The 27014-nt window shown below is 47.9% G+C and overlaps 1 protein-coding gene across 5 annotated transcripts in view; it reads left to right on the forward strand.

Annotated features, from left to right (window-relative positions):
- Positions 1–27014, forward strand: part of BMAL1 (basic helix-loop-helix ARNT like 1) — a 104426-nt gene that overhangs the window by 12377 nt on the left and 65035 nt on the right. For all 5 annotated transcript variants that reach the window (XM_058546008.1, XM_058546010.1, XM_058546011.1 and 2 more), the window contains exon 2: positions 18918–18990. The gene's annotated coding sequence lies outside the window, so the exon portion shown is untranslated. The remainder of the gene's footprint in view (positions 1–18917; positions 18991–27014) is intronic.

The following is a 27014-nucleotide window of genomic DNA, read 5'->3' on the forward strand; positions in this document are numbered from 1 at the left end:
CAACTCTTGCCAACTAATGCACGTGGGGGAATTTTAAAGAGAGAAGAAGAGGACAGCAAAAGAAATTGCTCTGGGTCAGTTTTACAAAAAGTGGCTGGGTAGCTTGTAGTCTGCTAAGTTTTCGCGTTGATGCTCATCAAAATCTCTCCACAAAAGCCTTTCCAAATGTCATGATCCCGATAGCAACACCATTTACCTCTCTTGTGTGACTTACAAAGTAGTTTTTACATGCATTGTCCTGAGAAGAGGCGTCATAAGGACTGTTTTGCAGGCTGGGAAATACCTACAGGGTTTAAGCGACTGTCCAAGGTCCCAAAGCTGGTCAGTGGCAGAGCCAAGACTTAAACCCTGCTTTTGTGACTTGAACTTCTGTTCTCTTCCCAAGTTCCTCTTTCCTTTCTCTATTGAAGAAGTTCTTGAATGTTCTGATTTACTGTGTTTAGAAGTCAGCAGGAATTATTAAAGGGAAGTATTTTGTGCTGCACATTGTTACTGAATCAGAATTACTGAATCAGAAGAAATAAAAGGTCGCATGATTGGTTCTTGTGTTGGGTTGAATTGATTTGCACCCACTTGGTATGGCACAGAATATACATGTATCTTTTGTGGTTATTATTGGACCAACAGTCCTTCTAGCTTTAAAAGTCCAAAGGCCTTAGTAGATGATGAAACATGGAGTTTATATAATTTCTTTAAAAAGTTGACCATCGGGCCAGCCCGGTGGCGCAAGCTTTTAAGTGCATGCGCTCCGCTGCGGCGGCCTGGGGTTCACCGGTTTGGATCCCGGGCGCGCACTGACGCACTGCTTGGCAAGCCGTGCTGTGGCGGCGTCCCATATAAAGTGGAGGAAGATGGGCACGGATGTTCGCCCAGGGCCAGTCTTCCTCAGCAAAAAGAGGAGGATTGGCAGATGTTAGCACAGGGCTGATCTCCTCACAAAAAAAAAAAAAAAGTTGACCATCAAGTTCTTGGTTAGGAACACAAGCTCCTGTTATCACGTTGTTTCCATGGAGAGATTCGCCTTGGCTCATATCGTTTTGGCCCTCGGTGCCTTTTCTAGGAATGGAATGAGCTGCTGTAGGAGAGAGGACTGGTCGTGCTTATCACTTAGAGCTCTCTCCCCTCCTGTTATTGCAGGGGGCTGACATGCTTTTCTGCGCTTTCTCGGTTTTTCCTGTGACCGGAGCATAAATCACCTTTGTGATCTTAGTAATTTTTCATTTTTTAAAAGTTTTCCATGAAATAAACCTGAATGGAACACTTTCTAACATAATTTTGAACATCCCCTTTAAAGTATTTAATTGGTGGCAAGGGGCTTTGCTAGCAGCCTGTAGAACTGGTCTCACTCACAAGCTTCTTGCATTAGTTGGGGCACAAAGCAAGTTCCTGTATGAAAGAGATCCACAGACACAATGGCTGACGCCAGGTGGAAACTGATTTTTCTCTCATGTACAGTCTAGAGTAGACAGTGGTCCAGACCTATCTTCAACATGTGGCTTCCACTTGGTGGTTGAAAGTGGAAGCTTTGGTTTTTACTATCTCGCAGGGGAAACGATCAGGGGGGACACACAAGCAGTCATTTTAAAGGCAAGACCTGGATGTAGCACATTCTTTTTTTTTTTTTATTGTGAAATTTTTGTTGTACATTATTGTTTATCAGTCACCATATAAGTGCGTTCCTCCACCCCTTGTGCCCACCCTGCTCCCCCCTAGCTCCTGGTAACCACCAAACAGTTCTATCTGTCCGTGTGTTGGTTTATTGGAAGTAGCACATTCTTTTGTCCCAGTGGCCAGAATTTAGTCGTATTTAGCTGCAAAGGAAGCTGGGAAATATCTTTAGTTGAGAGGCCACAAGTCCAGCAAAATCTCTGTTTTTAAGGGTGGAGAGGAAATCGAACATTGGGGGAAGTTAGCAGTCTGCTGCATCATGGTACCAGTGGGAGGGAGTAAACAGAGTTTGAGGCTGGTGTCAGAATAGCTGGGAAGATACTGGAGTCCAGGGTCAGAATCTAGGCAAGCACGCAGAAATCAGTGCACATGCAGCCATCTAGAGGTCAGGGCAGCTCATTGCTCAGAAACCAGGCAGCCAGGTAGAACCTAGATGCTGGAGGGAATATGAATAATCCAGATGACTTCACTTGTCAATAAGAGGAAGTTCACCAGTGGAGAGAGTACTGGACTAGAAGTCAGAAGACCTAGCTTTGAGTTCAGCCTTCTACTTTATAACCTGGGGCAAAGTACTCCCATGAACATTTGCTTTATCATCTGGGTTATGAGAGTAGTGGTGATGTCCTTTCCTGTCTCCTGGGCTTAGTGTGAAGATAACGGATGGGGAACTCCTCTGCAAACTGCAGCTCCATGGAAACAGGCATAGCATCTGTTATTCACCTTTGTGTCCTGAGCACCCAGCCCACTGCCTGGCATGTGCATATTTGTTGTATGCAGTGCGAAATATTATGAGAGGTAGAAAAAATGCATTGTGCTAAGGAGATCGTGATCCTGGACAGTCTTCTAGGCGGAAAGATTCTTCTGCTCTCCACTGGCCAAGGTCTTGGGCCTATGTATAAAACCAGATACACCACCAGGAGATGGGCAGAAATCAGGGCAGCTCCTGACTGGGTAGGACATGACACATAATATGTCCTTGGCAAGGCCATTTTATTACTCAACTGTTTAGGTGACAGAATACAACAAAACTGGAGATAGGACTTTCATTTGCATGTTGTAGTCCATGAATGTGAACTGATCATTTTTAAATGATTTAGTCCACTGGAAGATTGGAAGAGAAACCTTCCCAAGGCCACCAAGACTTGATTTCTTGCTTCAAAATAATAAGATGCAGTTATGAAATTCTTCTTTTGATTTGAAAAAAAATATGTGACTTGTTCAAAACAGTAGATATTTATTGAAAATATGATGTAGGTAAGAAGATACAAACATGAGCTTAATGTTTCCATTTTATGGGACATTTCTTTTCTTTTTTCTTTTTCTGAGTAAGATTTGCCCTAAGCTAACATCCACTGCCAGTCTTCCTCTGTTTGTATTTGAGCCGCCACCACAGCATGGCCACTGACAGATGAGTGGTATAGGTCCATGCTTGGGAACCAAACCCGGGCTGCTGAAGCAGAGTGCGCTGAACTTAACCACTAGACCACCAGGGCTGGCCCTCATGAGCCATTTCTATCCTAGCAATAGTGATTTTTTTTTTTCTTTTGCTGGGGAAATGGGGGCTCAGTGGAATAATCAGATTTTTTTTTTTTTAAACTTCATGAAGGGTTTCTTTTATTCATTTTGTTGTTTATGTATTCACGAAGGGTGAACTTCTTTCTTGGAACTCTGTGGAGTATTTTTAAATGGACTTTACTGGAAAGAAGCAGGAATTGAAATTATATTCACAGCATGCTCTTGACTCTGTTAAAATCTCATGCACAGAAGGAGGGAAATGCATCAGAATGTTAACAATGGTTCTCATCTCATGGAATTAGAGGAGATTTTTCTTCTCATCTTCTTCTCTGTGGTTTCCTGTTTTTCAACAATGAACATATATTACTTTTATAGTGATAGAAGCCCAGTTAAAAATTAGTTCCACAAATTAATACTCTCCAGCTAAATCAAGAATCTATATTTTTGGCAACCTGGCCTAGGCTATAACCCTCATGTTAACTCTGACCTATCCAGATTATTTTCTGTCAAAGGTATTAAGGAACCTGTTATAAAGAGGATGTTTTCCTTCTGGAAATCCACATAGAAAGCTAAGGGTTTATAATGTGTTAGGGGAGATGTCCTGAGTAACTCTCCTCCTGGAATTTGACTAGCCTTTATTACAATCACTTAAGGTAATGAATTTTACAGGTGTCTCACTCACTGTGTGACTGCTTTTTCCTTTATCCTATACCCCTATGTCCCTCAGGTACCCCAGACTCCATTGTCCTGGGATTGGGTGACCCTGTCCTCTGTTCTCTCAGGCCCCTTCCATTTCTAGTGTTCTCAGTTCACGTCCCTTCTGTCTGTTCATGACTTTTAGGTTTGGTTGTGGCTTCTTTCTACCAACACTTTTATAGACTGAAGAGAGCTAATTGTTGTCTTTCTCCCTGTAGCAGCTTCCTCTTGCTCCTTGTCATTGCTCAGGTCAGGGGCCTGAGCAGTGCTCCTGGGATGCGGTGAAGAGGAGGGGTCAGGACGGCAGGGAAGGGGTGGGGGCGCTGGGCTGGCTGAGAACCTCGGGAAGGCACTGGGCCATCCATCCAGCACTTGGCCCACACCTGGCAGGGCAGGCTCAGGCACGGCTCTTGGAGATGACTGCTTGGTGTTTGAAGCCAGGCAGTCCCTGAGCCACGCATTCATCTGTGGAGATCCTGCAATGTGGCACCCATTGTTCTAGATGCTGGCTGGGGGCACAGTGATGAGCAAGGCAGACCTGGCCTCTGCTCTCAAGGAGGTTTCATTCTAGTGGGAGAGAGAAACGGTTCACAGAGACATAAACAAAGAAGATAATGACAGATTGTAAGAATGGCCCCAGAGGTGTAGTAGAGCAGGGCCAGAGTTGGGATGATTCCAAGGCCTGGCTTCTTATATGTCCCCGGTACTTTCTGTGGGGAAGGGATGAAATCAAGGAGACCTCTTGGTAAAGCTGAGGGCATGAGCCGGGGCGGGCTCTCTTGGTTGCTCCGCCTGCCCATCTCTGGACTGCCTTAGGTGCGTGTCTGTCTTTTCTGAAGACAGATGAGCCAGTTTGCACATAGGGGTCCAGATTTGTGCATGCTGCAGCTTTGCCTGAAGGCGAGCTTGTATTTTCTCCCCTACTTTTGGCTTTTAATGAGGACCAGCCTCTCAGTGTCCCTCCAGTGGGATATTGGACTGTTACTTTCAGGAAACTAGTTTTAATTAACTCCTCCCTGCCTCCCGTCACCCAGCCACCCCTAATCTTCTTCCTGCTGGCTCAGAGTCTGGCCTTTGAGTGTATTTAGAATATTTTACTGTGCTCTTGGCCTTTCTGAAATTCCTGACGACCAGCTCTCACAGGATCTTTCCGCATCACTGTCTCCCCGGCTTTTGACTGCCCAGAAATGCTTGAAGCTGAGCAAATGTAAGCGATTTCTCTGAGCATCCTTGTTGAGTCTTCTTTTATGTTATACTTCTGCTGTCAGATCTAGGACATTCATCCTGCTGTCTGTGTCCCCTCTTTCTGAAAACCAGGACCCCCACGCCCATGGAGACTCTGCACCCTTCCTCCTACAGACGTTATGATTGCTTTCCTGACCCTTCTCCTCCCACCTTCCTGTTCAAAGAACGATGCCTTTGAGGCTTGCCTTGCACCGGTTTGATGCAGTGTGGGAGACTTCAAGTTATCTGCCTCCTGAGGGGGTCTGGGGATGCACTTGGCTTCCAGAGCTCCCCCGACTCCCCTCCCATCCACGGACTGTGCCGTTCCACCAGAGAAGCAGTCATTCATGCAACCATCATTTAACACTCCTACCAGGGCCTCCTGGGGAGGCTCTTTGTTACTAAATTCAGTTTTCTTGGGTGGGTGGGTGGCGGGGGGGGGGGGGCGCAGGGGGGTGGAGCTCGTTACTATTCTCATTCTTTGGGTGTTGTTACATTCCTTTAAAAATATGTCTCCATACCTGCACGTGTGTGTGTGTGTGTGTGTGTGTGTGTGTGTGTGTGTGTGTGTGTTGATATATCTCCTTGTACGGATGACAGAGGACTTTGGAATGAGTGCGGCCCTCAGAGGGCCTGGATTTAAACCCTGGGAGGGGTAGTGATCTTTTGGGAAATAGATCCATTTGTTTCAAATATTTGCCAGCTCAAATTTATTAAGTTTTGTTTCAGCCTTAGTTTCACAGTTTTCCCCAATTTCTGAGATAACTTTGGAGTCTACTCTATTCAGCATCCAGAAAGCAAACAGTCATTGGCTCCCCACCTTAAACTCACAGCCTTGTGAGGAAAGCCCTTCATCGCCTGCCTGGTGCCTGTGGCTCTGTGGGCCTTCAGCAGTCTTACACGGCCTCCTCCCTGGGAGTGTTGTTGGGGGCCTGGGGACTCAGAGGGCCAAGGCTCTAGCCTGGAGCGCGCCTGTTACAGTCGGTACAGCTGGGCCTGTCTGCAGGCCTCCTTTCCCTTGGCCCCAACGTGGTAAAGTACGTCTAGTTTGCTCTGGAGTAAGCCATTTTATTTTTAAAAAGTTTACTCCAAAAGTTCCCCCCTAGGTGGTCTGAATGGCTGCAGTCTTGCCTCGTGCGTTTCCAGTGGTTAATACGGTGGCCTGGCCCTGGTCTGACGGGCCACACCTGGCTAGCAGGCACCCCTGTACCCCTCGACGTGGGGTCGCCTCCCTCTGCTAAGGAGGAGAGGAAGAAGTGGTCCTTTCCCCTGTTTGAGCCAGGACAAGCTGGATGAGGGAGTCATCATTCATTCAGCATGTTGAGAGCAAGAAAATATGATTTATGTTTTCTAAGAGTTCTTGCAGCTGCCTGTGCACTGAAGTGGGGAGGACGAGTGTGAGCAGGGAGACTGGTCCGGAGGCGGTTGTGTTGGTCAGGGAGCCACGTGGCTTGGACGCTGCTGGGAGGCGCCCATGGGAGAGTGGGCAGGGCGCAGACAGGCCTTCACTGGCTGCCCTTGCCATCTGCCCCCAGGCTGTAGCCCTCCTGGACCGTGAGCCTGCCCTTCCTCAAGCATGCCAGGCCCTGCAAAGCTCCTGTCCCATGGCTGATGCTGTTCATTTCACCTGGAATGGTCTCATCCCCTGCTTCCTAATCCCAGCGGTTCTGGCACTGCCCAGCCGAGTGACCTTGGCAAGTTACCAGATCTCTCTTGAGCCTCAGTCTCTTCTATGAAAGAGTGATCACAGATCCGCCTGCTGGGACTGAGGATAATACAATATACAGTGGAGTGGGTTTATTCTAGTAGCCTCCAAAGCGGTCTCCTGCTTCCAACCTTGCCCAGCTGCTGTGTGCTCTCTGCCCAGTGATCCTGGGAAGAGGGGTCAGACCAGGTCATGCCTGTGGCTAGAACTCTCTCCACAGTAGCTTCCTGTCTCACTCAGGGGAAAAGCCAAATCCTTAGCATGGTCCACAAGGCTTCCCGGTACTTCTCTGACCTCATCTCCCACCCCGGGGCCTGGGTATGGTTGAGCAGGCTGGGTTCCACGTAGCTCACTGTGGTGCATGTGAGTGGTGCCCCCTTGAGTTATGCAGTGCACAACTTGTGCAGCTGTACACGCTGATCCTGCCTGCCCCTCTCTCACTCCACTCCAGCCCCTCTGAATCCTTGCTGTTCTTCAAACATGCCAGGCGTGCTTCCTGTTCAAGCTCTCTCCCCGGACTGCCCACTCCACCCTTCCCCTAGATATCTGCTTGGTTTGTTCACTCACCTTCTTCAGGCCTTTTCTCAAATGTCACCGTGTTTAAATTTGCACCGCCCAGCCCATTGCCCTCTGGGTGTTCCGTTTCCCTTTTCTGCTTTATTTTTGCTCTTAGCCCTTATCACCATCCTACATATTACACATTTTACTTACTGATTTGGTTTTTTGTCTATCTTTTCTCAATAGGATGTAAGCTAAGAGGGGAGAGACTGTGTTTATTTTGCTTACTTCTCTATCCCCAGTGCCCAAAATAGTGCCCGACAGAGAATAGGGGCTCAATAATGAAGGAGTCGGTGCGTTTGCAGTAAACCCAGCGAAGTGTTTGGTACTGTGCTTAGCACACAGTAAGCGCTCAATGAGTGCTGGCTGCCATTATTTTCATTGGTGTTGTTGATCCCCCTCAGGGACCAGCTCAAGTTCGGCTTGTGGGGTTGAATTGGTCACGGCCGCCTCTGCTCCTTGCTGCCCTTCTCTCTGCGTGGCAGTGATCATGCTGCATTTGTGGGGCTCACCGCATCTTTTCCCTCTTCGAGTCCGAATTCCTGTGGGGCAAAGACTGGGTTGTTGGGATTTGTGTCTTCAGTGCCCTGTGGCTGCCAGTCAGCATGTAGTAGGAGCCCAGAAAGCGCTCCTTGTGGGCAGCATGGCAGGTGGGAAGAGCTCTCGAATCCGTCAGGACCCTCCCCAGTGGTCCTTGCTCCAGTGTCAGTGCCTAACGTTTGCACCCCACTCCCAAGGGGGTCAAGGGAGAGTTTGACAACCAGTTAAATGATGGAAACTCTAATGTTATATTTAGAGCAAATTTTGGGAAAAAGAGGGCCTCTGTGCATAGTTCTTCCGGTGACCGCTTCTGGGTAACCTGTGCGTACCACATGTGCGAGCCTGGCCCTTTGGCTGCTCAGGCCCCAAGGGGTTGGGTCATTCAGTGGAAACAGTGTGAGCAACACCAGTGTGTGTGGAGGAGGCCTGGGAGAATGAGAGAAAGCTTGAGCTGGGTGTTAGGGGACTTGGGGTCGAGGAGGAGAACATGGCTTCTGGAGGTGGCGTAAGGAGCAGGAGAGCAGCCCCTGGCCCATCTGGGGACAGGGGTGAGTGCCTTGGGAGGCATGAGTAGGCAGGTGGTTTGGGCCGTGAGAAGAAGGACCTGAAATGCCAAAGCAATGTGTTTGGCCTCTTGTATGTGGCAGGAGGGGTCCAGATTGGGGATTCTGATGGGGAAGGGGTAGGAATCAAGGGGGACAGGGGCTGTGGGAGGAGCTCTGGAGTCATTTTTCTCTTGTCCAGAGATGGAGTTGTTGTCTTGTGGGACCCAGAGGTGGCACAGCAGTGCCAGAGACCCTGCCATTAGGGACCAGCATTGGCACCCTCAGGGCAGCAGAGCTTCAGCTGAACCAACAAAGTGCAGGGGATCGAGGAGTTAGAGGCGGGGCTTTGGCAGGGACTGGGGTGCAGGAGGGGACTCTTTCTCTTTGGAGGCAACTGTTGGTGTCTTGGGGTCGGTCGGATTTTCCTGCCCTGCTCTGGTTGGACTCACGTATTCATAAGCCGCTGTTTCTCTGGCATCAGTTGGGTTCCTACACTTTGTGCAGGGCCAGTTGGTCTGACTCATCAGTCAGTCTTGCGCCAGGTTGCTCTACAGAAGAGCTTTAAACCCAGAGACACGCAAATTCGGACTCAAGTCTGAGTCGGCCTGTAACTCTTGGTGTGGCCTTGGCTAAGATGCTCCTTCTTTTGGGGGTTCACTTTCTTTATCTGCCAGGTGAGCAGAAAACAAGCTGAATCTCTGAATTCTGGGCTGGAGCCCCTTAAATCTCTCCTGCCTTGGGTCAGGATTAGCCTTTGAGGCTTGGGAGGGGCTGAGCCTTCAGATGGGAGCCCGGTGGCCACACTATGGAAAGGACAAGGCTTGACATGAGTGTCTTAGGGATTTGAAAATTGTTTTCTCATCCAGGGCTTGATTCGTTCTGCAAACTAGGGAGAGTTCTCCCATTCCCCTTGCCTGCTTTGGGATGGAATTCCTGAAACGACCTTGGCTTCATGGAGTCTTTTCCATCTCCCATTCTGCACTCCTAAGCAGGCCCCTGCCCATGCCCAGGGTTCTCGTTCTCCTTTGGCTACCGCATCCTCTCTGGCCTTGTTTACTGAGATTTCTTCCTAGCTTTCCCTTAACGTTCATTGCATCCAGCTTCGAGCTCTGGACCTAATGTGCCCAGCTGGGCAACCTCGATGGCACGAACACATGTCCCTACACATTTGCCTCCCCTTTATTCTTAAGATTATATCCTCAGCCTTCTTCCATGTGGCTCCCTGGTTTTCATCATGCTCATTTAAGATGACTGCATAATGTTCTATCAAGGGAATGTCTTCAATAAGCCATGAGCTTGCTGTGGGGCATTTAGATTGCTTCTAATTTTTGCTCTTTCAGCTAATGCTGCATTAAGCCCCGTTTGTGTGTTACAGAATCATTTCATTAGTTTGGCATTTATCTAGCTAATGGCAATGGCCCAGGATTAGATAGAGAATCAGAATTTCTTTTTTCAAGAGAAATGCTGTGAGGATATATTAAAATTTTACTTTAAATGCTAGGAATGTCTTGGTCGTGTTTTCCATGAATGCAGAAGCAGGGTAGTGGTAATGTGAAATGAGATGTAAGTGAAGGGCTGCGTGTTTTCCAGTAATAGATGACTTGTTTGTTTCTAAGTGTGGAGGTGAGCCAGTACATTCTCTTAAGGAGTAATCTCTCTGCTCAAATTGAGGAATTCTGTATTCCTCTATCTTTGACACTTTGATTAAAACAATAACAAAATAAAATAAAGTGATACTTTCTTAAGGATGTTTTTAAGAAATGCCCTAAAACAAGGAAAAGTAAATAGGACTTCTGAGAAAAAAACATGTCTCCCTAAGCCAGAGTGAGCCTGTCAGGAAGTGCTCTTCACAAGGGAAGCAGGTTGCAAATTTGCTGAAAGGATTTGGCATTTTGTTGGCCGTTAGGAAATGACTAGAATGAAACTGACAAACACACACCACCGGCTTGGTCCCCAGTACTCTTTTGAGCCTGAAATCTGTGTTGGCTTTGGGGTGACAGAGAAGGCTTCCTCTGTCATGCTGATCTTTTGTCGTGGTTTCAGTCTCTGGTTGATTATTACTGGAGCCTGGAGACCCAGGCTCCAGGCTTTTGTATTTCAACTTAATCCAATAAATATTTATTGAGTCTTTACAGTATATAAAGTTGCAGGGAATAAAAATTGGGGGAGAAAAAAACGAAATTTACCCTTGACCTGGGAGTGGACAGGATAAAACAAGTCTAGAACTGATTATTATTGAAGAGAAATTAAGAAGAGGGCCCTGGGAGAAGTCAGCCCCATCCTGTTAGAAAGAGAAGAATTCCATCTCCTTGGGTGACTGGGGTGGGGTATCAAGAAAGGTGTTGTGGAGTGGTTGCTTTGGTCAACACCTTGAAGGATGGGCTGAGATGGAGGCTGGACATTCCCAACAAAGGTAAAAGGCGTGACTAGAGGAAATGGAGGTGGGAGGACATGGGGGATGTTTGGGGTTTGGCTGAAGTGATGGGCACATGTAGTGGTGGTTATAGCTAGCACTTTAGGGCTGTATCATGTTCCAAGCCTGGTTCTAAAGAACTTGATATATATTAACTCTTCTAATCCCTGCAATGACCCAAATGAGGTACTGTCGCTGTCTCCATTTTACAGATGAAGAAATAGACATAAAGCAATTAATTAACTGCCCAAGATCGTACAGCTGTAGAGCCGAGATTAGACCTGGTGGGTCTGGCTCCACAGTCTCTGCTTCTAACCGTGAAGCTGTCCTGCCTCTGATATAGAGGAAGAACAGGCGCTAGAACTGGAAAGGTGGGCAGACACCGTATTTTAGAGGCTTAGAGTACCAACAGTTAGGCGTGCAGAGGTAGAAGAGGAGCGAGAGATGGAGGTGAGAGGGATTGCAGAGGTGGGGGTGTGGGGGAGTTTGGTGAGAGCCATGAGGGGCCGCGGGAGTGAGAATTTCAAGAAGGGGGTTCATCAGCAAGGCCCAGGGCTGCGGAGAGTTCTGGGAGGTGAGATCTGAGAGCAGGTCTGAGCCAAGGAGAAAGCGGAAAACCTCTAGAGAGGGCGCAGCGGGCTGCGGACAGGAGGAGCTGCTGTCTTTCTGCCTGGGGGGTGCTGTTCCTCCTGGGCGGCTTCACTCTGTATTTTGAAGACGGCGAAGCAGGCACAGGCATCCAGTATCGTTTTCTGTGTCTTCTCATGACAGTGAGGGGCAGGTGAGAGCTGGCACTTCTAATTTGGCAAACCCAGTGGCTTTTCTGCAGCCTAATGATTTCTGAAAGCTGTTGGCTATGCTGAGGCACAAGTGTGACTCCTCATCTGAATGCTGTAGCAATTGCTATTTTTCCTGGAAAATTGGGCCCATGTGGGCTCTGTGTGTGGTTTATTTGAGTTCCATTTTTATAGCCTTATTACCTTGTCCCTATGATGCAAGAGGCCCCTCTTTTCTCGAGCTCTGCAGTGAAGATTGTTTCTTAAAAGGCACAAAGTGATCTCTCATCATCTGGGTGGTGCTCTCTGCAGCAGCAGTTTTCTGCAGGCTCGGCACACACTTTTCATCACCCCTGACACCAGTTGTCGTGTTTTTCTGATCGTTGGCAATTTACTGAGAACTTTTAGGCAGCTCTTGAGTCTCAGTACATAAGTGTTTGCCGCAGTCTTTTTCAGAAGAGTGTAAATATCCATTCAGCTCCTTCTCTCTGAAATGTGGCCCTACCAATGACCGTACTAGGGCCTGACACCCAGTCTTGTCCTCTGGCCTTCAGTTGATAACAGTGGCAATTAGCATTTATGGAGCCTGAACTGTTACCAGGCACATGCTAAGGGGTTTATGTTCATGGTCTTAATTATTCTCAGTCCTTATAGAGAAGGTACTATTATGTCCCCATTTTACAGATGAAGAAAATGAATCTTAACGAGGTAGAGTCACTTGCTCCAGGTCACACAGCTAGTAAATGGCAGAGCCAGGTCTCAACCCAGGCCTTTCTAACCTTGGAACCCATGTTCCATTCATTCACTCATTTATTCATTCGTTCAACAGCAAATAATTGTCTACAACATGCCAAGCCCTGTTCTAGACCCAGGGGATACAGCAAAGGAAAAAAAAAAAGCAAAATTTCCTGCCTTCAGCTAACATTCAAATTTGAGGAGATAAAGAAAAAAAAAAAAAGTATATATAATATGCATTGTGCTATGGTAATAAGGACTATGGAGAAAAATAAAGCAAGGAGGTCAACTAAGAAGTGTTAGGAGAAATTTAAATAGCAGAGTCAAAGAAGGCCTCATTGAGAAGGAGACAAAATTGTTAGGTTAAGTAGCAAACAAACCCCCAAATCTCAGTGTAGCAACACAAGAAAACTTTGTTTCTTGCACAGAAAAATTCCAGTGTGTCTGCTCCTGGTTAGCAGGCATCCATCCTTGTGGCTGTTGAAGGACCCGCATACCTTCTATCTTGTGGTTCTGCCCTCCTCAGAGTACTTAGATTCCTTTCCATTCAGCTGGAGGATGAGGAAAAAGAGAGAGTTTTGTGAGGAAGTTTTTATGGGCCAGTCTGGAAAATGCATACATCCGTTCCATCCATTGGTCAGAACTCAGTCACATGTTTACTCCTAACTGCAAAGGAGGCTGGGAAATGTAGTCTAGCCATGTGCCCATGAGAAAAAGGACATGGGTTCTGGTGAACTCCTAGCAGATTGTATGCCATAGTGCATGAAGTGAAGAAGTGAGTCGTGTGTTTAACTAGGGGAGGAGCATTAGGCAATGAGAACAGTGAGGTAAAGGTGGCCGGGGTGGCTAGAGTGCGTGAGGAGAAGGTGAGGTGGAGAGTAGTAGAAGGTGAGGACAGAGAAGTTTTGGGGGCCAGGCCATTGGGGTCACTGTCAAGACTTGGTTGCATTATGAATGACAAGGAGAACCAGGAACATTTCAGGGTTTTAAAAGAGGAATGATATGACCTGAGTTACATCTTGAAAGGCTCACTCTGGCTGCTGTGTTGAGAAGAGACCGAGGGAGCAAGGAGGACGCAGGGAGAGGAGGCGGAGTCTGTTGGAGTTATCCAGGTGTGATGGGAGTAGCCAGGTCCCAAGTGGTGGTGGTGGTAGAGATGGTCAGAAGTGGTGGGACTGGAGGTCTCTTCTGAAAGGGGAACAACGGGTTTTGCTGTGGGGTTGGTGGTGGGGTGTGAGAGAAAGGGAGGAATCAGGACTGTTCTGAGGTTTTGACTTTTGTTTAATGACTATCAGTGTCACTTTTTACCATCAGAAGTAAGAGGAGGAGGAAAGTTTTTGGGAAAAGATATCCGAATGGCCCCTGGGCCCTGACTTACCTCCCACAGCCTCTTCTCCGTGGGACTTGCTTCAGCACAGATGCACCCCTTGTTCATAACTGAGCTACTGAGCTTTCAGACAGAGGGAGGGCGTTTGTAGCTCCTCCCAGCACAGAGCATGGATGAGACAGCATTGGCAGTGGTCTCACATTGTTGCTGTGGGTCTTTAAGCCAAGCCTTGGGGCCCAGTGTCCCCTCTGGGTGGCCAAGAGATGCCTACAGAGGCCACTTCCAATCCCTCCTGTCCGTAATGTAAGAATGTGGGTGTGTTTGGGAATGGGAGCAGAAACAGTTTCCCTGGTTCTTCCTTGGCAATCATGCCCTGCCAAGGCGGAAACTAGAGATGGAGCTTTTTAATAGACGGTGATCTCACTAAGAGCATAAAGGGGAAGAAAGCCTCTCTTAGAGCAGAGTATGAGCTGTGGCAACAAATGTTGCAAGCCTGCTGGGTGCTGGGCACTGGCTAGGTATTTTGGTTTCATTGGAGAGCGAAACAAATGTACTGTTCCTGCCCTCATGGAGACCATCAGAAGAGGGAGACCATGTGACTAGACCGGAGAATGATTTGTGGAAGAAATTATATTTACACCTAAGTATTTCTTTTTTTTTTAAACGATTGTGAATGCTATTGTATTTTTAATTTCAGTGTCTACGTTTGTTGCTAGTATATAGAAATACAATTGATTTTTTATTTTTATCTCATATCCTACATCCTTGCTAAACTCACTAATTAGTGCTAGGAATGTTTTTTGTATATTCCTCAGGATTTTCTACGTAGACAATCATATCATCTGCAAATAGAGATTGTTTTGTTTCTTCCTTTCCAATCTGTATGTTTTTAATTTCCTTTTCTTGCCTCTTGTGCTGGCTGGGACTTCCAATACTATGCTGAATAGCAGTGGGGACGATGGACGTCACTGCCTGGTCTTAGTCTTGGAGGGGAAGCCTTCAGTCTTTCACCATTGAGTTTCTTGTCAGCTGTAGGGTTTTTTGCAGATGCCATTCGCGCTTTGCTGGTATGGGTGTGGGTGAGACTATGGGGTTATCTGTGTTTGGCTGAAAGAATGGTTGTTATCTAAAAGTTTTGCGTTTTGCTAGAGAGAGCAAGCTTTCGTTGGGGCTCTTTTTGTCTGTGCCTGTGGCATTTCCAGGTTGTCGGCCTCTTCAGTTCCAAGTCTGGGATATGTGAGGCAAAAAGAAAACGCAGGGACCCCACCACGGTTCCTTCCTCTGGTCCTGAGGTCCCTAACTGGTCTGCCCTCTTCATTCTGCCTTTCAGAGTCTTCTTATATTTGTTTTACATATAACACCCGCGGCTTTTAGTTGTGCACAGCAGCTGGAATAGGGGAAAGAATGTCTGCTCCATCTTCCTAGAAGTGGAAGTGTTGGGATATTAGAGAACAGAGGTTGGGACCAGTCTGTGAAGGGCCTTGATCCTAGTGGTTTGACTCTGTGGGTGGTGTGGAGGAATGGCTGGGTTGGGGAGTGGCTGTTGCCTGGGTCCAGGAAGGAGATCATGAGGTTCAGGACTGTGATGGTGATGTGGGGCAGAAAGGAAGAGGAGGAAAGTCCACATGGGCAAGGAGGAAGTGTGAGGAAACTAGGTTGAGTCTGAGGTTTCTTGGGCAACTAGCTATGAGATTGAGAAGGGAGGGGGGCAGTGTAAGTGCAGCAAAGGGGGTACATTCTAGAGCACATCTGGAAGATTGGACTAACTGTGCTTCCCTCCAGGGAAGGCTCCACAGAGGAGGCCTGGCTGCTATGTAAAAATCCAAGGAGCATGCCTTCTGGGCACAGGAAGCACTGTGGAAGAGGGCACAGATACAGGTGGGCTGTGGGCTGCCAGCTAGCTGAGGTGTCAGTGGGTAGTTGCTGGTTCCATAACTGGGAAGGATGCTTTAGGAGTTCCCGAAAGGCAGAGGTTCCAGAATGGGAGTTGATGCTGCCCGTGGCCTGTCTGGCTCCTTGCCTTCCATTCTTTGTGTGTTGGCATCAGTCTTTTCCACTGCAGACAGTCCACCCTCCTTGACAGGGCCCCACTGCTGACAGCCCCAGTTTAGCAATTCCAGAAGGGAGAACTCCTTTCTCTACATCCAAAATCAATTCTAGAGACGGGCTCTGATTGGCCTGGCTTGGGTGATGTGCTTATCCTTTTGGACCAATTACTGTTGCAGGGAGCAAAGTATTCTGATCTGGGCTGGATCATTTGCCCACCCCTGTGGGACAGGCAAGGTCTTTTCAAGAAGGCATCTAGGGAAGATAACAAAGAGTATTTACTTTGGCTACTGTGATATGTCTTGAAGAATTTATAGTATGGCAATATAGGAACTCTGGAGAGTTTTAAGCAGGAGACTTGATCAAATTTAGGTTTTCTTAAAGTCATTGCAGACACTGTATGAGGTTTTGGTTGGAAATAAATAAATGACTAGAGGTAGGGAGACTGGTTAGGAGGCTGCTGCTGTAGCTCCGAGGAAAACTGATGAGACCCGAGCTAATTCAAGTCCATAGTTATTTCATTTGAATTTCGCCTCCCGCCACAGCATCAGTGAGGTGAAGGAGAGGGATAGAGCCCAGAGACAATTAGGTGGACAGGGCTTGGTGACCAGCTGGAGGGTGCACAGAAAAGAGGGGCTTAAAGAGGTTTCCCCACCACCACAAAACGGGTAATAACTGTTCTCTGGAAGGCTAGCTTTATCTTTGGAAACTGGTTATTAAGTGGTAGCAGACTTGACATATCTTACTGCTTCTTGAGAAGTGTGAGTGTTGTTGGCTTCTTATGGTGCCCTAACTGGAACAGGAAGCTCATTGATTATATTTTTCTCCCTTTAAAAAGTTTCCTTTCTTTAAGGAATCAGATAATAGGAGATACAGTCAGGACTGCCTGTCAACAAACAGATGGATGGGAGGAGGACACTGGCCTGAGGACCCTTCCTCCCCTGCCAGCCTGCCCCGGGGCCTGCAGGTCTACTTTAGAAACATTCATCCCTTTGGCATTGTCCTTGCTGGGGAACCCTATAAAGATTTTAAGCAAAGAAATGACATAACCTGACGTACGTTACAACAGATGCCCTCCTGTGTTGAGAATAGACTAGGGGTGGAGGTAGGAGTGACACCAAGAGTAGATGCAGGGAAGCAGGGACTCCAGTTGGGAGGCTATTACCGTAATCTAGGATGGTAATGGTGGAGCAGCGAGAAGCGGGCATAGTCTGAATGTATTTTGAACGTAAAAACCAGTTTTGGTGAGGATTGGATATGGAGTAAGAGAGAAAGAGAGGAGATGAGAATGACTCCAAACCTTTTGGCCTGGGCAACTGGAAGACTGTTGGCTTAAACTGAGATGGGTGAGATTCTGGGAGGAGCAGGTCTGGGGGAAGGTCAGGGGTCTGTGTTAGACGTGTTAGGATTGAGACATCAAACATGTCTTACACAGACCTCCTGTCCACTTGACATCTGACTTGAAGCAGGCAGCAGGATATGCTAGCCAGGAGTTCAGAGGAGAATCCAGACTTGAAGAGAAATCTGGGCGTCATCAGCACGTGGGTGATACTTGAGTCCCTGAGACTAGGTGAGATGACTGAGGGGCGATTGGAGGTATACAAGGGGAGATGAGGACAAGGACTGAGCCCTGGGGCACTCTGACATTAGGAGGTGGGGAGATAAGGAAGAACTCCAAAGGGAAGGAACAGCCAGTGAGGTGGGTGGAAAACCAAGGATGCTGTCCTGGAAGCCAAGTGGAAGGAGTTGTCAAACAAGAGGGAATGATTAACTGGTAGCAAAAGCTGTAAGATGAGGACGAAGACTTGCCCATTGGATCTAGCAACATGGAGGGTAGGCCAAATGTGTGCTTTTGGACCCGTGCTTAACCTTTCAAATGAGTCATAGTTCATGCCGTGAAGGAGAATACAGTTGTGCGAAAAAGGGTCATTTAAGATTGATTGAAATAAATCTGAGAAAGATATGAAGATAGTACTGTGGGAGTCCAGCAGAAGGGGACAGTATTTCTGGTTTTTGTGGGGAGGGTTGGGGTCAGATTCATTCATTCATTCATTCCACAAAACCTTTTTGGGTGCCAGGAACTGGGAGGAAATAACTGGAAAGTTACTGTTTAAGGGGTATAAAGTTTCAGTTTTGCGGATGAAAAGAGTTCTGGAGACAGATGGTGATGGTTCTACAACAATATGAATGTACTTAATACCACTGAGCTGTACACTTAAAAGTGGCTAAGCTTATAAATTTCGTTTTGTGTATTTTATCACAATAAAAAAAATTGGCGAGAAAAAAACTTATTGGACCCCACTGTGAACTTGGTCTGGAATATAATGTTTGAAATGGATGGCATTTCAATAGAAGTAGATAATGTGGAGAGAAGGGGAGGAAAACATCCAGCTAGAGGGAATACTGAGAGGCAAGGGACCAGCCCTCAATTCTTTTTGTCTGGATTGGAGGGTCCACTGGGGGATACCTTGTAAACCGAGGCTGCAGTCAGGCTGGGCCAGTTGGTGCAGGCGTGGCAGCCTGGGTGCGGAGTTGAGCTTGCCTTCTTAGATTCTGGGAGCCTCTGGAGGTTTCTGCCCACAGGAGTGTCATTCCAAAGGAGTGCATTTAGAAGATTAATCTTGTTAACCCTTCCTGTTAAACCATTGCCTATTAAAAGCAGTGGGATGGAGGCATGCATTTCTACGGTGGAAACTGTGGCCTAGCAGAATTTTAGATACCCAGGCATGTGTTAATGAATTGAGTAGTTATTTTTCTACCCATTTTACAAATATTTATTGAGAAATATCAAAATGCCCGTAGTGTTCTGGCACTGGGGGTAAGGAGAGGGTTGATTTTACCAAATCTCATCTCTTGATAATTCTAGGGACCACCCCTTGCCCCATTCCTAAATAAGAAATGCTCTCTTGTGCCATGTGTCACTATAAAGTTCTCAACAGAGTTCCGTGGGAGCCGAGAGGAGGGGGCCTGGCCTGCCAGGGACACTGGGGAGGCTTCCAGGGGAAGACTGCCCAGTGGATTTGAAGGCTGGGCAGGATTTTCTAGGCAGTGAAGCAGAGATGGGCATCCTGGGAGGACGGCAAATCGAAACTTATTGAGAGTTATAGATTTAAAGAAAATGTATAAATATTCTGTTTTAAAGCTAAACTCCTATTTCATTGGCTTTTAGGTGGTGTTGGCTAGAGTGCATGCTTTTGGACTCAACCTTGACTTTTCAAATGAGGAATCCTAGGCCTTCGCTGGTAAGTTTATTTGATGCCTTCTTACCAAATTATGCTATCGAGGATTGGTATTTGGAATGAAGGGCAAGGTCGTTATCATTGGCGCTGCTCTGTGGAGGTTACCGAGCCTGGACCCTTGAGAAACCTATAGTACAGGTGGAAAGGATCCGCAGGAGAAGTGAAATCTCACTGTAGTTTTCGGTGGTAGATGCGGAGAAGGAGGCCAGAGGAGGAGTATCCAGGGGTGCGCAGGATGGACATAGCTGGCCTCATGGAGAGGTGGAGCTTTGGCTGTGTTTGGAAGGAAAAGTCCAGGGAGGAGTGAAATGAGCTTTTTGGCTTGGGAAGGTGGGTGTAAGGTGTAAAGAAAGTGGGCTCAGCGCAGACCCGTAGAAGCAAAAACTTCATCCAGAGGAGTCACGGGCAAGAACTTTGGCAGGATCTGCTGGCGTCTGATTATTCTAGGGCAGGTCCAGCAAACTTTTTCTGTAAAGGATCAGAAGGTAAATATTTTCAGCTTCCTAGGCCATGAGGTCTCTGTCATAGTTACTCAGCTCTGCCACTGTAGCGTGCAAGCTGCCATAGACAATATGTAAATGTGGGTGTGGCTGCATTCCAATAAAGCTTTATTTACAAAGCAGGTGGTGGGCTGGATTTGGCCTGTGGGCTGTAGTTTGCCCACTCCTTTTCTGGACCCTGAATGCCAGGCTCAGGCACTTGGACTTTGTTCTCAAGGCAGTGGGAAGCCGTTGAAGTTATTTTGGGCAAAGAGGTGAAATGGCAGAAGTGACATGTTAGGAACATTCCTCTGACAGCTGGACAAGAGGCATGGGCCCTGTTCGAAGGCAGCAGCAGCAATCCAGGCATGAGGTCATGTGGTTAACAGTGGGTAAAATGGGAGCAGGGGACCAAGACGAGAAATATTGCAAAGGTAGAATCATAGGATTTGCAGTCTTCTTAGACTTTAAAGGCAGGAGCCAAAGAAGATGAAAATTTAGACTTGAAAGTTCACAATGGTACCATTGACAGAAATGCAGATATCGGGGGTGGAGAAGGGTAGTTGATGCATTTGGTTTTAGATACACTGAATTCAGGATGACAGTGGTTTATCCACAGGAAATGTCCAGTAGATAAGGGTAGGTCTGGAGATGTAGAACAGAAGCCATAGGATTAAATAAATTCTCCCCATGATGAGCAGAGGGCTGAACCTTGGGGAATGGGCATAACTCTGGGATGGGAAGAAGAAGATGGAAGAGAACCAGAAGCCATGGAAGAGAGTCCCAGGAAGGGAAGAGGATGAGGCAGCAGAGACGAGGGAGATGGGACCAGAAGGAAGACTGCCGAATTTGTGATAAGATGCTTACAGGTGGCCTTGAGGAATGTGATGCCAAGAGAAGGAAAGGAGAGAGGAAGCCAGGTTGCACAGGTTCGGACATAAACAAGGGATAAAGAATCAGAGACATTAGTAAAGTAGACCACTCATAGAGAGTTTGGGTGGTAAAAGAAGGGAGACACATAAGGTTTTGGTATTTGCATGTCAAAATCACCTTTTCTTTAGCTTTGAGGCAGGCAAAGCGTGCTGTGACTGGTTCTTGTTTCCTCCTCTGGAGCCAAGCTGTGTTTGGGAGTTTGTGTGTACAGTGGGCTTGCGATTGTGTTCTTAGGCTCCCTTTGAGGTGTGGTGTTCATAGCTCTGCCACAACTTGCACCACAGAATCCAGCCCATGTTTGGACTCTTGCCATGAGACAAGATGTGACCTGTTGGGGAAATAGTTGCATTCACCTAAATTGGAGGAGAAAATAAGGTAGACCAAGAAACTGAAATGAAACTTCTTATTGCAGAGTCTCCCCAAGTCTGGGAATTTGAGATAATTCCTCAAGTCATTCAACTAGATATCAATTGATGTTCTGAGTATTTCGAGTGTACGTTCTTTGATTTGAATTCTAAGTACTTTTTGGCTACTTAGCAGTTAGAGATCTAGTAATAAAAGCAACAAGTGTGATGGTTTAGAGCTGCCATATTGAATGCCCACTGTGTACCAGGCAGTGTTGACTGCTCTGTAGGTATCATTTTATTTCATCTTTGCAACAACCTATAACACAAGAATTAGTATTCCCATCTCAGCAATAAGGAAATCAGATCATAAAGAGGCTGAGTGACCTGCCCAAGGTCACAGGGATTTGAATCCAGATCTGTCTGATCCCTGGTTTATGCTGCCCCCTGTTGTCTCTAACCGAAGTCCGGACTTTGTCCTCCTGCTTATGTAGAAGGACCAGAGACACATGGAGCTCTACAGGTTCAATATTCAGAGCCGGTAGTAGGTATTTCCATTTCTTAGGAGTCTATTAAAAGGGTGGAAGAAGTGTGGGACCTCTGGTGGGAAGAGTCGAAGACCAAACTTCACACAGTTTAACTGTTTCCCCAGCTAAAATTTTCCTTCAGTTGGAGAAGGTGGCAGCCTTGGGCTTGGAAAGGAAGTATCACTAGAAGCCATGACGGTCAGATTCCAGGCCTAGCTCTGTGACAGTTATAATCTACTTTTTGTTCCAATCCTTGGTATTTCTCTCTGTCACCTCCAAATCCAGGCTCCCAGGGCAGGGTCCTGCGTTGTCTTGTTCACGCCCACACCCCCAGCGGTAGCACGGGATAGGGCATGTGGTGTGTGCTCACTACATATGTGTTGCTTCTAATGAGCCAGGTGACTTGGGACAAGGGGCTCACCCTTTGTGTGCCAGGCACAGCGTCATAGAGGTGACATAGGACAAGTTGTCTGTCCTCAGGAGACAGATGTTCTAGGAGGAGAGACAGCATAGGTGTGTGAGACGTGTCATGTGAGGTCAGGCCGGTGTGAGAATGCTGAAGTGAGATGGTGAGAGAGAAGGAGGTGGAGGGTGATTGGGGGACAGTTTAGTTAGGGTCATCGGAAGGCCTCACCTAGAAATGAAGCAGGACGGTGGCGCTGTCGGGAGGGAAAGAGTCATAATAATGTTCCTTGAGGTGACTACAGGCATGTCAGCTGAGCCGTCAACACTCCACTTTAGTTCTTTTGCTTGGCTGTGGTTGCTAACAGCCCGCTGACTGCCGCTCCCCTTGGGCCTCCTGTCTGGCCGTGCTGAGCGCTCCCTTCCCCTCCCGGGTCTGTGCTCACTCTCCTGTCTGGCCTGCGTCTCCTGGTTCCCCTCCAGCCCACCAGATTGCCGCCTGCTTTGCAGTTCTATTTTCTCTGTCCTTAGCTGAAGAAGGTTTTACTTGATCCCTTCACGTGCGCCCAAGTGTTCTGGCTAGGTGAGCTCATCCACCGCTCACCTCTATCCTGAAGTCCCCCAGATCTACGCACCCAGCCCAGAACCTCCTCCCAGCTCTCTGCCCTGCGGGTACCTCAAACCTTCCCTCCCCTGGTGCCCAGTGTGTCTCTCTCGCTGTGTTGCTTGTCTCGGGTGAGGCTGCACCCCTGTTGTGTCTGCTGCAGGAGTGTCCCATCGCTTACCATGTCCCAAAGAGCCATCTTCTAATTTGTCAGCTCACTCCCTTCTTCTCCCTCTCCGCTCCTTCATTTAGGACTCACCATTTGGATTTTTTTCAACAGCCTCTACATTGGTCTTCCTGTGTCCATCTTTGTCCCCCTCATTGCACCCCCACACTCAGTGTGATGTTTCTACTTCACGCATCTCCTCGTGGCTTTCTTCTGCTTAAAACCCCCGAGGGCTCCTCATTGCTTGTAGAAGAAAACCTCAGCCCCTTCAGTGGCCTGCAGTCCTTTCACACTCCGGCCTTTGGCCACCTTCCTCTTTTGACTTCTTCCCTAACCCGTCTTCTACCCACAGCCCACCCTCCCACCGGCCTTCACCTCTTGACGCCTTTGCCAGTGCTGGGCCATCTGCTGGGACGGGCCCGCCCCTGCTCCCCATTTCGGGAACTCAGCTCGAGTTTCCGAGTTTCCGCTCTCCCGGACACCTTCCTTCCCCACCCTGCCCCTCTCTGTGACCTGCAGATGACCTTCCTCCTGGCTCCCAGAGCGCCCTGCATTTCTCTCTCTCCCCAGGCACTTGTCAGCATAACTGTTCATTTACTATCTGTTGTGCTCAGGAAACTGAGCTCCTTCAGGGTGGGGACAACATACACACACACATGCACACAATCTCTGGGTTCTCAGTGCCAGCACAGTGCACTTGGCTCAGGAATTGTTTGTTGAAAGAGTGAGAATAGCAAAGTCTGTTTGTGCAGTCAGACAGCAGATTTATAAGGTGATCAAATATATTTGAAATCTGTTCATTGGCCCTTTAGTTTGGTGGGGCCACCACTCTTCTCAGTTTTGAGCACAGGATGGATTGTTCTAGGCTTGGGTTTGTGGCTGTCTGTTGTGTCTCCCAGCATACTGAGGCCTTGAGAATATAACTTCTTTATATTCTTTGCCCCGGACATTTTTTTTAACTCCTGTTGTTGATGGGATAGTAATAGCAATTCAAAACGAAAAGTCATCCATCAAGGAATGCATAGGAGTGAGGTCCACCCAGCTTCATCCTGGATGAATCCCGCATTTCCTAAATTAGCCAAAATAATGATTCTTGCTAACAGCTTCCCACTCAACTCCCCCACCCCCACTCCCATAGCCCAGCTGAGGATGCTTTTCTGGCTGCTGGATGAGGATAGCTAGTGGTCCTTTGTGGAGGTGCCCAAGAGCATTTTTATCTTCATGTAGAACCTTGTAAAATCCTCAGTGAGTACTGAAGAGTAGCAAATTGAAAGAGGCTCTGACCTCAGGGATACCAGGTGCTTGGTGCACCTAGGCGATAGCCAGTACATTCTCATGTTTTCACTTGGGGCCTTCGGCTTACGGGTCCTTGCATCTTCTTCACTTCCTAGTTCTGCCACAGAACTGGGAAATTGTGCCAACAATGCAGCTTTTATTTGGGGGCTCACAGTAATCCAGGAAGGCCTCCTAGAAGAAGAAGCCATTCTCAGCACAGAGGTGTCCTGTGGACCAGGGTGCTCCAGTGGGCACCTGGGACTTGCCTTCTTTGCCTGGAAATCCTTAGGATGCTGCTTTCCCTTTCAGGGGCTCTCCTTAAGCCTTTCCCTCTGCACGGAATGCATTTTCCTTCTGCTTTGCCTGATTCGTGCCAACTCACCCTTCAGATCTCAGCTGCTCTGCCTCTTCTTGGGAAGCCTTCTCCAACCTCCCTGATCAGAAACCTGGGTTTTACCATCCCCAATACCATTATCATTACCTACTGCTTACTGCTTACTCACCACGTGGCAGGCACTGTCAAAGCGCTTGCTGGGTAACCACATAGTGTTAGGGTCTCAGGAGGTGTTGGCTGGGGTAAGTGTGATCGTTATTATCCCAAAGATACCATTCGAGGAAACTGAGGCCCAAATCCATTGAGGACATGTGAGCAGGGGCTTGCCCGCAGGTGCCTGACTGGGTTTGTGCCCACTGTCTTCAGTCCTCCCCGGGCCACTCTGCCACGTGTTCCAGCAGCCCACCCTCCTGCTCATTCGCAGCCCTCATCAGAGGCCATTTTACACGTATTTGTGTAGATAGATTAATGCATGTGTGTCCGCCCCCGCCCCCCGCCCCGCCCCAGGCAGCCCCATTAGCCCCACAGTGGCAGGAGCCTGACCTCTGGAACTCGACACAGAGTTGACCGACAGCCTGCTGGACTGCCCAGGCGGCCACTCGCCCACTTCTCTCCTTGCCCCTTGCATCACTCTGAGCACAGAAAAGGGGCTCCCCTGGGGCCCCCACGTTTCAGCCTGCCCTCTCATCTCCGTTTCTCTGTCAGAGCGGCTGTGCTGAGCAAGTGTCTGTGCCTCTGCCACTCCCTTTGTCGTTTCTCCACCTTGCACCCCCCTCCCCCACATCCTCTTGTAAGGAAGTGGATCCCTTTCTCTTCCCAGGACAGAGCCAGCGCCCTTCCTGTGCGCCTCTGGACCTGCACGCACTCTGAGGATGGCTCTGACCACCACAGGTCATCATGACCCCCGTGCCTACCCTCCTGGTCCTGCCCAGCCCCTCGAAACCAGTGCTGGGGTGGTCTCAGGCAGGGCAGTACCTAGTATGGTCAGGGCAGGGGGTCTGCAGACTGGGGTAAGGGAGGACAGAGTTATTAACCTTAAGAGCAGCCGCTCCGCGATGCAGTCTGTGTGCGTGTGCCTGTGCTGGAGAGTGTGTATGGGGGTGTGTGTGTTTCTTGCTCGATGTTTTTACTTGCATAATTTATCCTTGTGCACATTTGAATCTATGTCTCCCTCTCTCAGGGGTCTAATGTGGGGCTTTGAATAATGGATGTTTCATAGCTGTTAGCTAAATAAATATTTTCTCCTCTCCCAAGCCGAGGGCGCCTCCCCTTCCCCATTCCCCACTTTGATACCTTGGCAACAATTTCACAGGGTTGTTGTGACTAGCAGGACCCTCTTCCCAGACTCCATTCCAAGAGCAGTGATGTGAAAGTCCCGTCTAGACTCCAGCAGGCGGGGCAGGGGCCAGGCTACTCTGCCTAGGCTGGCAGCAGGAAAGCCGGGTCCCCCAGGGGCACCTCACCGGGCCTCCAGGGCCCTCTAGGGCCAGGCTGGCTGAGCTCCGAGTAACTCACACTGTCTTGAGTGGGGAAAAGTAAAAATAAAAAAATGTCTTCTGCTCAAGTGGGGAAAGTGGGCGTTGGGGAGGAGCGGCAGGAGGCCGGTCGCCACACCTTAGGTACCTTCGCTGGCAGCAGACTGAGGTTGGCTTAAAGTGCAGGTGGCCTCCAGGACGATGCTGCCTTTACAGGACAGTGGCACACTGGTCTCAGGCCCTGGAGGCAGACCTGCTTCAGAATGTCAGCTCTGCGCCTGCCAGTGGTGTGACTGGAGACAAGCCACCCAGGGTCCCTAAGACTCCGTTTCTTCATGTGTAAAATGGGATGGTGGTAACAGTAGTCACCTTGATGAGGTTCTTGTGAGGGGAAATGAAACGTGCCGACTACTGTACCTGGATGTAGAAAACGCCAGATGTCTATTATCATTGTTGTTATTGTTAATCATAACTGTAAGAAGACTTTGGACAAGGTACACAGTCTAAAATGCACAGTTAAAGGCCGTGAGGAGAAAGTGAGATGGTGTGTAAGAAAAGCACTTTCTGAATTGCAAATTATGTGCAGTTATTATTAGCACAAATGTATCTGTTATTGTTTTGGCTTTAGAAACAATGAGCACAATTTGATGATGTTGAGTCTAAGTTCTTTGTTGTTTTTGTTTCTAGTTTTGGAGGGAGATTTGTCAGGCGAGCGTTTCTTGGGATCTCACCCAGAGGCTGCGTGACCCACACTGGTGGCACGTGGCACAGAGGAGCCTTTCTGTGGCTGCTGTTAATGATTTTAAATTTTTTACCATAAACATTTAATACGTAGTAGTATATAGTAAATTCTTGTAAGTTTATTGACAGTAAATTGTGGGAATTTGCTCTGGCACTGAGAAGATCTCACTTTCAGAGTTTTGTGCCTAGCATAGCTGAATAAATTTAAACAGTGATTCAGAATTTGGTTATAGACAACTACCATTGTTTTCTCAAGTATGTTAATATCAACTGCTTGACTCTCTTGTGTTTATCTCCATTCCATATCATTTCCTGGCTTTCTCCTATCCTTCCAACAATAAAATTAAACAAAAATTACCCATGTGAAAAAAATGCAGATGCTTTTAGGCGGAGGGTGGAAACTCTGCTCACTGGCTGCATCTGGCGGACAGATGTGTTTTATCAGCACTCACAATGTTTTAAAACTTTTTAATAAGTGGCTAACATTTAAAAATCGGTAGATATTGGCTAGAAGTCTGAATTCCCAGCTCTTCATGAAAAATCGAAGATCAGGCAGCAGTGGATCCGTCTCCCCTCATGGTGATGCTGCAGAGTGGGGTCCCTCTTCCAGGGTCTCTTTGTCCAGTTGGCCGGCCCCGCCCAATCGGTGGGTAATTGAGTTTGTAGTCTCTGCTAAACGTAACCAACACCTGTTAGCACTCTGCATCAATTTAGAATTATTTTCATTAGCAACTTTGATCATAGATA

The sequence above is a fragment of the Diceros bicornis genome, chromosome 7 (assembly GCF_020826845.1).
Source record: "Diceros bicornis minor isolate mBicDic1 chromosome 7, mDicBic1.mat.cur, whole genome shotgun sequence".
Taxonomy (NCBI): Eukaryota; Metazoa; Chordata; class Mammalia; order Perissodactyla; family Rhinocerotidae; genus Diceros; species Diceros bicornis.